This window comes from Syngnathus floridae, chromosome 21, assembly GCF_059516105.1.
Source record: "Syngnathus floridae isolate MCC-2025c chromosome 21, RoL_Sflo_1.0, whole genome shotgun sequence".
In the NCBI taxonomy this organism is placed as follows: domain Eukaryota; kingdom Metazoa; phylum Chordata; class Actinopteri; order Syngnathiformes; family Syngnathidae; genus Syngnathus; species Syngnathus floridae.
Window position 1 is genome coordinate 8651154 of NC_142433.1, and position 8014 is coordinate 8659167.

Here is an 8014-nt window from a genome sequence, read left to right on the forward strand (position 1 = left end):
AATCTATGTTCAACATCACTTTCTAAGAGTGATTGGTTTTAAAATTGACTATTTAAATTTTGCAAATTTTACTCATGTGAATACAGTCTGTTTTGTCTAATACTTTTTTTGTTGTTGCTATTTTGTCATATTTTTGCATTAAAAAAATATGTTTCTTCCTGAGTAGATGGGCCCCTATAAAAGGCTGCAGGCGGGACTTCGGTGTCATCGTTTTAGCGATTGATTTGACCCACATGCAGAAAAACCAACTCAGACGTCCAGAATGAGTGAGGAGTGTTTATTGGAGGAGCTCCGGTGGAGGTAGAGCGGGATGACCGGAGCCAGGAGCACGGATTGGGGCAGCAGTGGCGGAGCGTGAGGAGTTCAACCAGAACGGGGTGGATCTTGGCGGTGATCGGTGGAGGGAACCTACGAGCACACAAGACTTGGTCAGAGAATTCAGCGTGGCTGTGGCGGAGATCTTACTGCAGACCGGAGGAACTGAAGAACGTGGCGTTGATGAGCAGGAAGAGAGCTATGAGCGAGATCAAGGCGCTCGAGGCACAACCGTGGAGTTGATCACGCTGAAGGGACACTCAGGCGACGAGCAGTTGACAGCATGCTCCTTAAGAGTGCTCCTTGAACGAGCCTGATGAGTCGCACCTGAGCCCTCTGCACTCTGCCACTCTGCTCACAGTTGCTCCCTGTGGACAAAAGAAGTATGCCACCCCGGACTCTGACATCCGGCCGTCTTTCCGTGTCACCTTGAGCAAATCGGCGTCATTTGATGACAAGCGCTTAACTGTCGAGAGATTTTCACGTCAACCGTCGAGGGAGAAAACGCAGCGTTCATCCATCGTTTAAGTGCCGCTAATTAGCCTTTGCTAATTAGTGCGGCGATGACAACGTATCGTCGGTCCTGATTCGATTCTTCATCCCTCACGCGAGTTCCCCCAAAAGTGGGTCATCCGTATCCAGGCGAGCGCAGGAAGGCACAAAAACGACTTTTGTGGCTATTGGCGAGGGATGGACGAGGTGATAGTCGCCAAAAACAAAAGCATCTTTTTTTTTTTTTTTACAAATTTCTTTTTGATATTACTTTTTTCAGGATATTACATTTTGCTGATTCTTTTTTAGTTATATTTTTTTTCTTCCCAAATCTCTCCAAAAATCTATCCATCCATTTTCTATATCGCCTGTCCCCATGGGGGTCGCGGGTGTGCTGGAGCCTATCCCAGCAGTCATCGGGCAGTAGGCAGGGACCCTGGACCAGTTGCCACCCAATTGCAGGGCACACAGAGACGACCAATCATTCACATTCGCACTCAAACCTAGGGGTAATTTGGAGTGCTCAATCGGCCTACCAAGCATGTTTTGGGGATGTGGGAGGAAACCGGAATGCCTAGAGAAAGTCCACGCGGGTCCAGGGAGAATTTGTAAATTCCACAGAGGGAGGGCCGGGAGTGGAATCGAACCCGCACCCCCTAACTGCGAGGCGGTAGTGCTAACCAGTGTCCCACCGAGCCGCCTCTACAAAATCCTGACCATTAATTGTTTGGCTCTTGGTGAACGCACGATGGCCGCTCGTGCGTTTATTTTGCGCAAACAGGCGCACATGTAAATTAGTGTAATCGATGCAGGAAAAGGCGGCGCACGCGTGCACGCAAGCAACCGCCCGGCCGCCGGTCACGGACGCTTCATTGAGCGTAAACATGCTGACGGATTTTTTTTACAGGCATGTTTGCTGGGGTGATGGAGTGTGCTGTGGAATGTAGGGGTTGCTAACTCTCCCCTATGGGGCAGGGTATTCCCTTTCACACGCTGGTAAAAAAAAAACAAAAAAAAAACGAGGGCTGTACGGCGCATGTTCCACTGGTCTATTTTTACTGCAGCAAAATCTAGTGACTCGGCCGTTGTGCATCAATTCAGACCTGAAATCAAACAGCCATCGTTGAGATGGATGTTTTCTCATAGTGGCTACAAAAATTTCATCTTTTGTCCTGAAACAGCTCAAGTTAAAAGAGAATGTGCATCACTTGAATTTATTTTGAGTGTAATCATGAGGATTAAGCTACCGATTGCTAATCCCCACCCCCACCCGCTCCCCACGCCAACCCTTCCTTCCTCAGCACCAAATGCTTTTCATTTGTCAGGGACGGATGACGGGGAGGGTGGGGGTTGGGGGGTTACAGTGTCAGTGGGAGGCACTGGCTCGGGGCGCCTTTGAGCCGGTGCCAAGCTCCCGCTTGCATTGTGCTGCCTACAGCTGGACTCTCCCTCCTTCCCCGCTCGCTCCATTCTTCCCTTTCTTTGCCGAGGTCGCCTTTTCTCCTCTGTGGATGGGATAGTGGGGGGCAGGGGGTGGCTCACTTGTCACGGGGCAAACCTTGGGGGTTTCCATTGCGCGCATGCACACACAAACACATGCCGGCTGACAAAGACGGGACGCCAGGCGTTTGTCGTCATTTCCTTAACTTCTTCTCCACTCGTCCTTTGTTTCCTCAACGGTAGATGGGAGGAGATTTTGCCATCGGTGGTGCTAACAACTTGATTTACGTTCAGCAATATTGTGATCGGCCTTTTAGCCAGCAAGGGACTTTGGCGATTCTTTCGAGACTTTTTGGTCCGCTATTTGAGCGAATCATCTGAGAGTTGAGTTGATGACACAGCAGCATGACTTCTATACAACATCATCAAACGGGCCTAGGAAGCAAAATCAGGGGTGACAATGTCATTTTAGGACAAAAGAACAGGCGCCCGCCCGGTGAGCTTCCAATGTAATTGCGACCACAGCGCAAACATGACATGTGCCGCAATTTTCTGTTTGGTCGGGCCATTCGAGCACCATGACAGCGCTGCACTCACGTGTCCTCCAGAAGGGACCCCCGCGGAATATGCTCCAATACACGTACGTGTGGGTGTGTTGCGGGGGGCGTGGCGTCGCTGATGGAAATCATGTCAGAAAACGATGGCTAAGCAATTTCTCGCAAGGATTGTTTGATATGATACTTACTTTTTTGGGGATTATTTTCTCCAGAATATACCCATACTTGCAGCTGGGAGTTTGAATGGCCTCAGCTGGGAACCCTGGTGTGTTTGTGTGAAACAGAGATGCTTACAACCTGTTTTGTTGTTTTTGTTGGTTTTTTTCCAGATGAGAAAAGAAGGAGGCATGTCTCGGTTTGAAATGAATGGAACACTTTGAATTGGTTACCACCTCCGTCAGACTACGGCGTGCGCATTTCAAGTCGCATTTGAGTTGGGCTAACCCAGTAATCAGATTTTCTGGAACAACCATTTTTTTCCTGCCAGTTATTTCCAGAGAGCGACGAATCAAAGGGCGGTGGTCGGGCCATTCCGTTCAATTTGCATATGAATGTGCGGCCATGTTTGGCGGCGGTGGGGGTAGTTTGACAGAAAGAGTGCAGGTTAAGTGGCGGGACTGAGCGGCTTTATCCAGCAAGCCTTGATTTAGTCTGCAGCCCGGGGCAAAGCTATCATTAGGAGCTCACCGGCCTCGCCACCGCCACTGGGCAAGGATCGCGTGGAAGTTTGGCGGCACGAGACGAGACGGCGCTTTGTATGTGTGTTGAATGCTAACTTTTTTAGGAATGGCTTTATCATGAGAAAAAAACATTTCTCTTTCAAAATTGCTGTTACACTACCATGTCTTTGAATATTTAAAATAAAATGTTTGGATAACATTTTGGCTTTTTGGACACTCGGGATTTTGCAGTCAGGTGTGTGAGACGGAAGGAAATGTCAACAATCTGAGTCAAAGTGGCTCATATTTATAGGTAATGTTTTCTTTTGGGGAGGAACAAAGCGGATCTAATGGCCAGATTGTCAGACAACGCTGGCGACGTGATGCTTTCATAACAAGTTACTCTATTTATAGCCCCGCCACAATTAAAGTCTTGTGTAGCACGCCACATATAATTAGCGCCGCGCTCAAGGAAGCGTCGGCACAAGTGTCAAGAAGCCTCTCGCCAGCTTTTGTCTGTAATTTTTAAAGTCTGCGCTAATAAACGCCACAAAAGGGGCCTCGCTGCCACTGCAACACTTCCCCCCTCCCCCTCTCACAAAAAGGTTCCAATGGTTCCATTTAAATTTACAGAGTAGCCTACAGCATTAGCGCCCACTTCCGTCAAAAGCACTTTTCCTTTGTCGAGTGCAGACCAAAGATTTGCGAGACGCAAATTGTCTGCCCGACACCAAAGATCTTGCATTCTCCTCAGCTGTTCTTGACCCGAGAAATGCATTGTGACTTTCTGGGCAGCTTTGGCTCTTTGCCATTCAATTTCTAGCAAAATGACATTGTCTGCTTCAAAAGAAATCTTTATTAGTAAATGTTTTGGGGAATTCCTCCATCCACGAAGCGTCATACTTTTTGCTAACAAGAGCCAGCCCAGAACATGTAGCGAGTTTCAACATCATCGCAGGGTTGGCCTGTGCGTTCCAAAAGCCGCGTCGTCAGCAGATTGGGGCCTATGGCGACCGATCCCATGCGCATGAGAAGAACAATAGCGAGAAATCACATCAAGGCACGACAATAACGACAACGAGCCTTTGGCATGTTAGCAAGACAAAAAGCGAAATGCGCTCATGGCAGCAACGTTTGATGACTAGCAAGAAAGTCGGAGTTCGTAGCACCCTGTGAAGGTTTTTGAAAATTCCGCTAGGTGTGTCTCTATTGAGAGGAGCCACAAAAAGTCTTGAGGACCCTTGCCCAGAAAGACACGGGAAGTCTGTCATTCTGGTTTCAAGCACCTGGACCAGGGGCACTTAAACGGACAGCGTGTGTGGGGACAGTTTGTCCCATCACGTGGTGCCCACCCCCGTCCCGTTTGGCCCCTCGCAGCTCGGTGGGATCTGGAACGTGAGCGCCTCTCTGGCCCCTTGTTCCAGAAAAGTCACGCCTGGTCGGACCATGGTCAGCCGGATGACCATGCCCCTCGGAGGCATGTGTGCGTGTGTGAAAGGGAGAAGCCGTAATGCTTGTGATGAAAACGTCGCTATCGCAAGCTGGCAGACAAGAAAACGGAATCCCTCCTGATGCCCCCGTTGCACACTTATGCTGACAACTTCCTTGTCTGATATGGTGCCCCCCCCACCGCCATTTTAGGTGACTTGATGGTGCTCCAGTAGCTTACTGCCTTAAGAAACGATTCATCGCTCCATACAATCAATTGGTATCCCAAATTGACACTAACTTTGTTTGTACATAAGAGTTTGAAATTTTAAGGAACAAAAAAAAATCTCTGAAATGGTGTACTTGTAGATTAGCTTGACGCGTTGGTTAGCTGTTTAGCTGCTTAACTGGAGACACACGGCGGGGGAACATTGCTGTTCTCACTCGCGTGTTGTTGGCCGCCAGACGCTTGCTAATGGCGCAGTGGGCACGAGGGGAAGAGATGAATAATATATCATCATGCATCATTTTTCAAGCGCAGGAGCTGAAGCCAAGCACTTTTGGTCAGCGGGCCTCTCCACAATGCGCTCGTGTTTCTCGTCATCAATCACAAAGATAAAAACCCCAAAGACAGACTGGTGACTTTCAGAGCGTATCCTTGGACTCCGCCGGCGTCTCCGCCAGGGCCTCTGTCAGGGCCTCCACCGGGGCCCGCTGCACTGTGCATTAGGACGTGAGTGCCTTTATCTTGACGCTGCTTCCTGTTTATGTGACTTGTACAGTCCTTTTTTTGGGGGGTGTTCTAGTGTTTCCCTCCGAATGTTTTTATTTTTGAATATGGAAGCAATCAGATGACACCTTCTTGCCTTATTTCAGGGAGGTATGAAACTCATTTTTGAAGGTGTTTAAAGATGGTGGAGGGAGGAGGGCCGGGCTTGCTGGGGGGGGTCATTAATTCATACGATGCTTTTCCTCTTGGCCTAGCTGAGAACCAATGTTAAATTGAGATAGATTGGCTTTGATGTGCTACATAAAGTGGGATTAACACACGTGATGTGTTGCTTGAGTAGGACTTTTTTTTTTTTTATTATATTATGTAACGCTTGAGTGAGAAGCAATTTGGGAGTTTAAAACAGGATACAAGCATCTTACACCATCTTCCTAAAAGTGATGAAGTACAATGTGATGCGGACAGCCCAAAAGCCTGAACGCGCTCGCCGTGTCACATCGCAGGTCATCGCTAGATGTGAACTCGCAATGTGTGGGCGTCATTCAAGATTTTGTAACAAACCAGTCAGAGTCGGATTCCTTTCCCGGTCCATTGTCGGCCTGCCCAAACCGGTCTAGGCCGGAGTGACTAGATACCTCGTGGGGCAAGACCTGCCACAGGTGGGGGAAGAACTACTCTTTCTGGCTGAATAGAGCAGGGACACCTGCACAGGACACAAAAGCTCCCCCAATTCTTCAACAAAAACTGGAGCCACAGCAGGGGAACAGCTGGAGTCTGCAGCGGAGCCTGGGTGGTCTGACACACAAAGACGATTTTTCCCCACGTTTTGCCCAATCAGTACCCGTGCCCACTGGACGCGCACACTTCAATCCAAACCAGACCACGTTTGCACTTGAATTATCCTTGGCAGGATTTTTTGGACACCTTTTGACCAAAGTTAATAAAAACACAAATGTGACAACCTGCTCAGAAAAGACCCCCCCCCCCTCCCCCGTTAGCATATCACGCCGACATGTTTAGCATGATAAAAACCAAGGTAAGTCATGCAGGAGGTCCTGCTCATTTGCATAAGCCCCGCCCGCAAGCACACCGTAATTTAGCAACATCCACAATGCCTTGTCCACAATCGGCTAGATGTTTTGGGGTTTTTATGCTTGATTTTCAAATCTGCTTTGATGGTAGTCAAGCGACTTCAACTGGGTGTCGAAACAGGAGCACTATTGGAAAGGGGGCGAGGCAAATCTGCGCAGAGATGTCAGGTGATCACTACGATGTGCTGCTGGTTAGCCAAACACAAGGCTTGGCGCTGTGCGCAAATCAGGCCTGGTCTGTGATCTTCACACGCTTGCACATTTACCTTCCAGATGGGTCACCTCGTTCACCTTCTATGCCCCCGAGGACACTTAAGGAGGCTCTGCAAAAGGGGGGGTCCCGCTTGCAGACGCTCCGCTCGCCGTGTCGATCATCGACGGCCTCAGGCTGCAAACGTGCTACTTAAAATTTCATAAGCAAACAAATGAGGGTAAAATTGAAGGAATTAAATATGAAAAGGAAACATGGAAACTTGAGGGTCAAAGCAAAACAAAGCCCACATCGTTTTGGGAATTGTAGATTCTTATTTTTTCTCCATTCAATTTTATTCTTCCACCTACTCTGGAAAACACCTTCGGGCTTTATCAGTCCACAGTGATGTGAGATATTTAAGCATTCCATCTTTCAACATTAAATGGAGAATTCTTGGCCGCTTATCAATGGGGCCTCCATGAGACACACACACACACGCACGCACATACACACACACACGCACCCACACACCTACACACACACACACACACACACACACACACACACACACACACACACACACACACACACACACTCACACACACACATTGACTGGCCCTCCTCTTGGATATCGGACATCAATCTCGCCAGCACCGTCTGCTAAGCCTCACTGGGCAATTAAGCACATTGAGAGTGAAAGCTTTAATCAATTCCTGGCTCCTTCCACCACACACACACACGTACACACTTCCTAAATTTGTTGGTGTTGCCTTTTATACCAGTGTCCAAATAGCAATTTTAAATTTACAAGTCCCTTGAAAGAGCAACAAAAAAAAAAAAACGCAAGTCCATCCGGGTGTTAATGTGCGACAAATCGTCAGTTTATGCAATTATGACTGAAGATTTCAAGGCGTTTTCAAGCTTGTCGCTAGCAAAACAACCAGGGTGGCCCTCGGCGCTGTCTTGGCCTAGCATTTGCGCTAACGACGCTTCCCTGTCAAGATTCCTCGGCAGCTCATTTCATCGATCGATGCCGGCCCAAATGTCAGCGGCGGCCGGCGAGGCCTGAGACCCTTGAGCAAACCTTCACCGAGGGACGCGATGCTAGG

At 48.6% G+C, this 8014-nt stretch overlaps 1 long non-coding RNA gene across 1 annotated transcript; it reads right to left on the reverse strand.

Moving 5' to 3' along the window:
- Window positions 1–256: 256 nt before the first annotated feature.
- LOC148380495 (uncharacterized) lies at window positions 257–1572 on the reverse strand. Its single transcript, XR_015855150.1, has 3 exons — window positions 744–1572; window positions 473–683; window positions 257–408 (listed from the first exon to the last, which is right to left on the reverse strand). It is a non-coding gene; the product is annotated as an uncharacterized LOC148380495 (long non-coding RNA).
- Between the last annotated feature and the right edge of the window lie 6442 nt (window positions 1573–8014).